The sequence below is a fragment of the Protopterus annectens genome, chromosome 8.part0 (genome assembly GCF_019279795.1).
Source record: "Protopterus annectens isolate FY-2018-M chromosome 8.part0, PAN1.0, whole genome shotgun sequence".
Lineage (NCBI taxonomy): Eukaryota > Metazoa > Chordata > Ceratodontiformes > Protopteridae > Protopterus > Protopterus annectens.
The window spans coordinates 1,094,598,657-1,094,605,962 of record NC_056741.1 but is presented as its reverse complement, the minus strand read 5'-3'; positions in this window follow the sequence as shown (position 1 = coordinate 1,094,605,962).

Sequence of the window (7,306 nt, the reverse complement as noted above, 5' to 3'; positions counted from 1 at the left end):
TAACCTGATGTCTGTAGAGAATGCACCAGGTTAGTAGGCACACGTGCCAATATTGTAAGACACTGCTTCATGGATGTAACTATGCTATCCATGCAAACATGCCTGCATATCCATTCTTTGGGTACATTATGGCTCCAATGACAAGAACCCGCACCACAAGGTATGCATCTGTCCATTAGCTATGTACAGATCTGGCACGTAGCAGTGCATGTGCCACATGGTTGTAGAAAAGGAATCATCTTCTGCCAGAAATCTCAAAACACTCTTCAAACGACTCTTGGCAGCCTAAAAAATAAACTGAGAGAAAATTTGGTACAGGAGTCTGTTTGTTCTTGTTAGGGATACACTGGCTAACTTGCTATAATCCATTACTTGCTTACTGTAAAACAATTGTACTATGGATATTAATATCATTGATACTAATAAAAAACCCTGTCAGTATACTTTGTGTACTTGTGTGCGTGTGTGTGTGTGTGTGTGTGTGTGTGTGTGTGTGTGTGTGTGTGTGTGTGTGTGTGTGTGCTTGTGTGTGTATAATACTGTAAATACTACAATGCTGTTTGTATGCTTTTCTATTAACTGCATTTTCTAAATATATCTGTATTAAATATTGTACATTATATTGTTTACATGCTATTATTCTATTTTATTGCAAAGTATGTTGTCCTACTCTTTCATACTGATACGAGCCTTTTTAAACTGTTTGCAACTGTTTTGCCACCTACTTTAAACTGTTTTTATTGTTTGTGACTGTATTTTCTGCACTACCTTTTTACAGTACTTGAACAATTTATAGCATAGGCTTGATTCAGACTTGATGAACCTAGAATGTTTGGCTTTTTCTGAGCACTAAAGCCAGCCACCTTACATTAAGAGGGCCCTCCTGCACCCTTGTTGCAGAAGACTGTACTCAAGGACGCATCTGAGTTGGGGATTGTTGGAACAAGGCTCAGTCTTGGGCTTTCCTATTGGTTGGATTGTTTGAAAACTGTTTTACTTAGCTGATATTAAAACACAGTGTTTGTGCAAAGCTGCACACCGCACACTGCCATGTATAGACTCAAACACTTAAAAAGTCAAATTTTCCCTAGATAACTGCTAGAGAACTGCCTTAAGTGTCCACGCTTCTCGGCACACAATGCAGTTGTGCACTGCTACCCAGACAGCAAACCAGCTGTGCCTTTTGAGCTGCCAGCACAGGTTTCAATCCCTAAACCTCCCATAGATTAGCTGATTTTACTAGTTCTACAACAGGACCTAGTCCATGTAGTCCACCCTCCATCACTTATTACAAAATACACCTGTAATAAGTTTCCCACCATTTCTCCAGCATGCCTGATTGACATGGGCATCCTGAGGCATTGTAGCAATTGCCTTGTGTATACAGACAACCTACTACTCGTAAAACATGCAAATACAATATGTGAGAGATGTATCTATACTATGAACTTGGAATCAGTGCTCTCTCTCTCTCAAGTAACAACAAACCAAATACCAAGCAGATTGTCAGCACATTCCACCTCCCACACATACCAAGCACACAACACATAAACTTACATACATGTAGGTACCCACTAGAAATATACCTCCCAAGCTCAAACCTTGTGGATGCATTACTGTTCCAGCAGCACCCACTACACATAATAACACATGCATCACTGTCTCACCCAATAAGCCCCTAAGGCAAAACATATATAAACCAAATGTCTTGGTCATAGGTGTCTCCATAGTGAGATACACAGATGCCCTATTCACTAGGTTGGACAAGGAGAAGGCCACGGTCAGCTGCCTGTCTCATACCAGGATCCGTCAAATCATGCATGCACTCAAGTCTCTCAACAAGTACTGTTATGACTGTCATAGTCCATGTTGGAGTGAATGACTTGAGATGTACCTCACTGGACTATATGAAGAGAGACATGATGGAGCTTTCAGATTATATGTCTCAGGCAAGTATGTCTCTAGACCTAAGCAGCATTCTTCCCTCATCCAGGATGATGCCACGATAGAAACAAAAAATGATTGACTTCAACAATTGGCTTAGCTTCTGGTGTCAATCCAGGGGGATCCAGTATCTGACAATGTGGGATGATATGATCGACAAACCATGCTGCTTTGTCACAGATGGTCTTCACCTGTCGCCTATAGGCGTTAGGTTGCTGGCAAAGGTACTTGCCTCCCCCATAGTGCTTTTTTTAGGCAATGTCATAAGAACAAAATTCCCAACATAAAAATATCTTTATAAACTCAAGGTTATGCTGCTTAATGCCAGGAGTCTAAATAAGAAACTGCACTCACTTGAAGCACTGCTCACCTTAGAAGATACTGACATCTGCACAGTCACAAAGGCATGGTTCAAGGCCTAAGAGTGACCCTGGCCATGCAGGACTGTAATGCCTTCTACACATTCAAACCACACAACAAATGTGAAGAAAACAAGGGAAGAGGAGTATCCATTTTCATTAAGGACATATATACCTCTAGACTGGTTAAATAGTACAACTCCCTAGAGTTACTCCAAGTCCAACTAATTGCAGGAAAGACCCCTCAACATCATTGTTAGCTATAGATTTCCCACCATGAATCATGAAAACCACAAAGCCTAGCTGGACCTACTTGAGTCACTCTCAGTGCAGCCAAATACCCTGGTCATGGGTGACTATAACTATCCTTCCACTGACTGGGTAAAATATATGAGCGCAAACATGCTCTCCCAAAGGTTCCTGGACTTTGTTAATACAAATGCTCTGGAGCAGATAGTCAGCACCCCCACAAGGGACTCTAACATCCTTGACATAGAGCTCCCCAACATGGGGGATTGCTGCACCACCCCAGGTGTGGGGCCCTTCCTGGTATGGTGTGATCATAAATCAGTCTCATTCGAAGTAGCAGTCATATCTGACCCACCCTCAGGAGAAAAAGTTTAAAAACTTTCTCCAAAGTAAACTATATCCTACTGAGCAATGGCATCAGTAGTTTCAGACCCCCTGCCAACACTGACAGCAATGACCCCTATACTGATGTGTACACAAATGTCCTGTGTAAACACCAGTATAAATGTAGAGACTCAACCATACCGGAATGGATCAAATCAAGATCCTCATGAAAAAATAAGCCACCCTGGTGGACATCCAGCATAAATGGGTTATACAATAAGAGAAAGAAACTGCTGTCAAAAAGCAAGAGGGAACGGTACCAGCAAAGGAAGAACTCCCTCCAAAGCATAAAAAAGCAGATTAGACATCTTGCAAAAGTCCTGTAAAGCTATTTAAAAAATGATATTAGCATCTGTAGCTAAGGTAAAGCACAAAGCATTCCCTAGCTACGTCCAAAATCTAAAAGGGAAGATCCAGCTTTGTGCTGAACTAGTTGTGGATGGTACTACTTATACTGAACCTGAGGACATCACCAGCCTGGTAGAAAACAGGTTTGGCAAAAACTCTCCCCCCTGTCCCCACCAGTCATACCTCATAACATACCTGTCACCAGTCCTCTGCCTAGTATCTCCAGAGAGCAGGTCATAGCTGCAGTCTCCAAGGCCAAAAACACAGCCTCTATGGGACCAGACAACATCCCAGACTGCTTATTAAATGGTCTAAAACAGGAGTTAGTTGAACCACTGAGCATGCTCTTCAGTCTCAGTCTAAGCAGCAACCATAATCCCTTTGTACAAAGGGGTCCCTCAACTGACCCCGGGACAAAATAGACCCATAAGCCTAACCATCATGGATCTTATCAACAAGGGTATAGGTGACCTTCAAACTCTTGACCTGACCCAGTTTGGCTTCGTTAAGGGCAGATCTTGCCTGCTAAACCTGATGGACTTCTTTGAGAATGTCACCAAGGCCCTGGATGAAGGCAGAACAATTCACACTGCCTATCTCAACCTAGCCAAGGCCTTTGACATAATCCCTCACTCAGCCATCATTGAGAAACTCACCCAGCTAGGGATTAACTCTTACTTCGCTAGATGTGTTGCCAGCTGGCTCACAAACAGAACACATACAGTCAAAATTGGGGATGCCAACTCTGCTAGCAGACCTGTTACCAGTGGTGTTCCACAAGGATCTGTGCTAGATCCCCAACTGTTTGGTATCTATTTTTCAGAAGTCCGGGTAAAAATAGATGGCCTATGGCTTACCAAGTTTGCTGATAACTACAAACTGGATGAAATAATCGAATCCCCCAATGATGTCAACATACTGCAAAAGGGTAAAAACCAAGGCAAAAATTCCAAATGCGAAAAACTTCAAAAAAACAAAATGGAATGGCAACACATGGAAACCAATGTTTTCCAGGTGCTGCCATTTCTTTTTGTTTTTTTTTTTTTTGAAGTTTTATATTACAAAATGGGCTTACACAAACAAATGATTGGTGTCAAAGCCATGGACTTAAACTAAACACACAAAAAATGCATTATCATCCCCTTTGGCAAAGGAAAAATCCGTGCTAATTACAACATTAATAATATCCCCGCAAGCTGAAACCCAGAGGTGAGAGATTTAGGAACGTAAGTTGATAGCAGCCTTAATTTTGATCATCAGGTGTCCACAGTAGTAAGGAAGGTCTTCTACCTTGCACATCTCATAAGGAAGGGTATAGCATCCAAAGCTAAGAAGGTTATAACTCCCTTGTACTTGGCTCTCATTAGACCAATAACAGAGTAAAATGTTTCCTTCTGTGTGCACCTCAACAGACATCTGCAGCAACTGGGGAGACCTCAGAGGTTTCTCACCAAGAAAATTCAGGGCCTACAACACAGACTGAAGTCCCTATAACTTTATTCAGTATCATATAGACTGCTTACAGGTGACTTGTACCTGGCCTGCAAAGCAGTCTTAGACCCTGCTTTGATGAAGCTGCTGCACATCTGCAAATCCAGTGGGACAAGATTCACTTGATCTAGAGATCTTAACCTAGCCTGCAATATTAACAGGACATGCTAGAGTGACAGATATGTCTCCCAGATGTTGCCACTCCTCTAGAACAAACTCCCAAGTCATGTAAAACAGAGCTCCTCAATGACCCTATTTAAGTGTAATCTGGACAATTGGATGGGAAACTGTAAATTTACACCAGGGGTTTCACCTATGTCCCTCTTAGACAGGGGCAGCTTGTACTGATCTTAGATTTACATGCAAACATAGACTATATATCTTGGTCCATAAGGGAACAAATGTATAACATGCCTAGTCTCGTAGAGGTTTTAGGGCCAATATAGCCTAGTAACCTCCTATGATCTTATAATCCCAGGCCTTGGCTGAAAAAGGACAGTTGACCAGCCTGCCTATCTTGTAAACAAACTGAAATATATAAACAAATAAACAAACCAACAAGCAAATTAATAATAGTTTTGTCTTTGTTTTGCCACAAGTATGTTATCTGACTACATTCCCAGGTGGAGGGTCTAGTCTAGTACAACTGGTCTCGATATGCTTAATGTCAGCAGGTCACTGGTGTCTGACAATGATGACACCATGCTCATGGTACAATTTCACTACACAGTGACACTGGAGGACACCCTGTCATACCTCTCAACCTCTAAAAGCAAGAAATCTGGATAAAGCCATAAATAAAAGTGGGACAAAGGTCCAAAAATAGGGACAATTTTTAAATAATGCTCTTACAAACTTAGAAAATTCATAGAATGACAGGTTTTGCATTAATGTGAATTTTCTGATGGATAGGAAGACTAAAACTCAAATGTTTGTCATTGTTTTCTAACTTCAATATTTAATGATTTACCACTAATTTGCCAGAAAACCACAATGTTATGAAAAAATGGACCAAAAATATGAGGCCAAAATCTGGACATTCTTTGAAAATCTGTACAGTTGAGAGGTATGAACCCTCTCATCACCCACAGCTAATATGATGGTGGAGGGGCAGTATGAACCACTGACATTCTCACTGTTTTGTGCTGGATGGCCCGTCCATGTGAATCCATCCCAGTAGATGGTCACAGCACATGTATCTGTGAGTAACCCCTTCCCTGTGTGTTTCTATTCACTGCACTATTTTGCATAATGCAGTGCATGATTTGGTTCCAAGTACCATCTTTGGTATGATTGCCACAATTTTCCTTTTACTTTACAGCATCTTGACTGCATACATCATACATAGTGGGAATCAAAACATGATACATGTTCTGCTATGATAAATCTAATACAGAATTAATGTCATAACAATTTTCTGTGTATCTGTTTTAAAAAAATGTGGTCCGAGGAAAGATCTAGATATTTTTGTGGCATAGTAACTGCAGGAAAAACATTTATCCAAAACCCATGACATTCACATAGTTATTTGCCTTCATGCTACTTGTAATGGGCATGACACACTGTAAATGTTGATATGAACATTGTCACACATGTATGTGTGTTATGCAGAGGAATTCCTGTCCTCTATATGTCATCCTCGTGTTAGTTATTTTACTGATCACCATTATAATGTAAAGGGTGTATTTATTTATTTTATTTATTATTTATTTATTGCATTTGATTACCGGGAAAGTCCACTGGGCCTGACAAACCCATTTTCAGTGGAGGCCCGGGGATAAAAGCTCCACAGTTATATAAACAGTAAAATTAGAAACAGTACATTAATAATTATGTGTGAAGAAAAAGCTTTACAGTTGTTTGAACAGACAGAAATTTTAAAGACAGTACAGTAATCATATATAATCAACATTATAAATGATATAGATAATAATAGACATTTTGGGACATAGCAACTATGTATATTTTATACAATGAAGTGAGACTAAGAGATCTCAAGAGGTGAAAGGCAGTGAGAAAGGCTGACATTCTGAAATAGTGATAGTTAGAACAGAGAAAGGATAGGAAGGGAGAGAAGTAGAAATATATGGCATAGTGGTATAGGGGGGAAGCAGAGATAGTATGATGGGGGGTCAGATTTTATGGTTGTTGGTAGAGGTACAGGAACATATCCATTGTGTGGTGCAATGAGATTTAAAGGTAATGGGATTAGTGATTGCTCTGAGTGCAGGGGGAAGATTGTTCCATAGTTTGGAGACAGAAAAGGAGTATAACATATGACCAGCGGAAAGCTTAGGTTTGTTGACATTTAGTAGTAGTTTATTTTCAGATCTAAGTTGTCGGTTTGGGTGGTAGATGGTCAGTATACTAGTGAGGGAAGGACAGGCATCAAGGAAATAGATAAGTTTGTGGGCAACGGTAAGTTGTAGATATGATAGATGGTGGGGGAGTTCTAGCCAGTTGAGTTCCTGCAGTGTAGTACAATCATGGGTGGAGAATTTGGTATTAGTGGCAAATTTGGCAATTTTGTT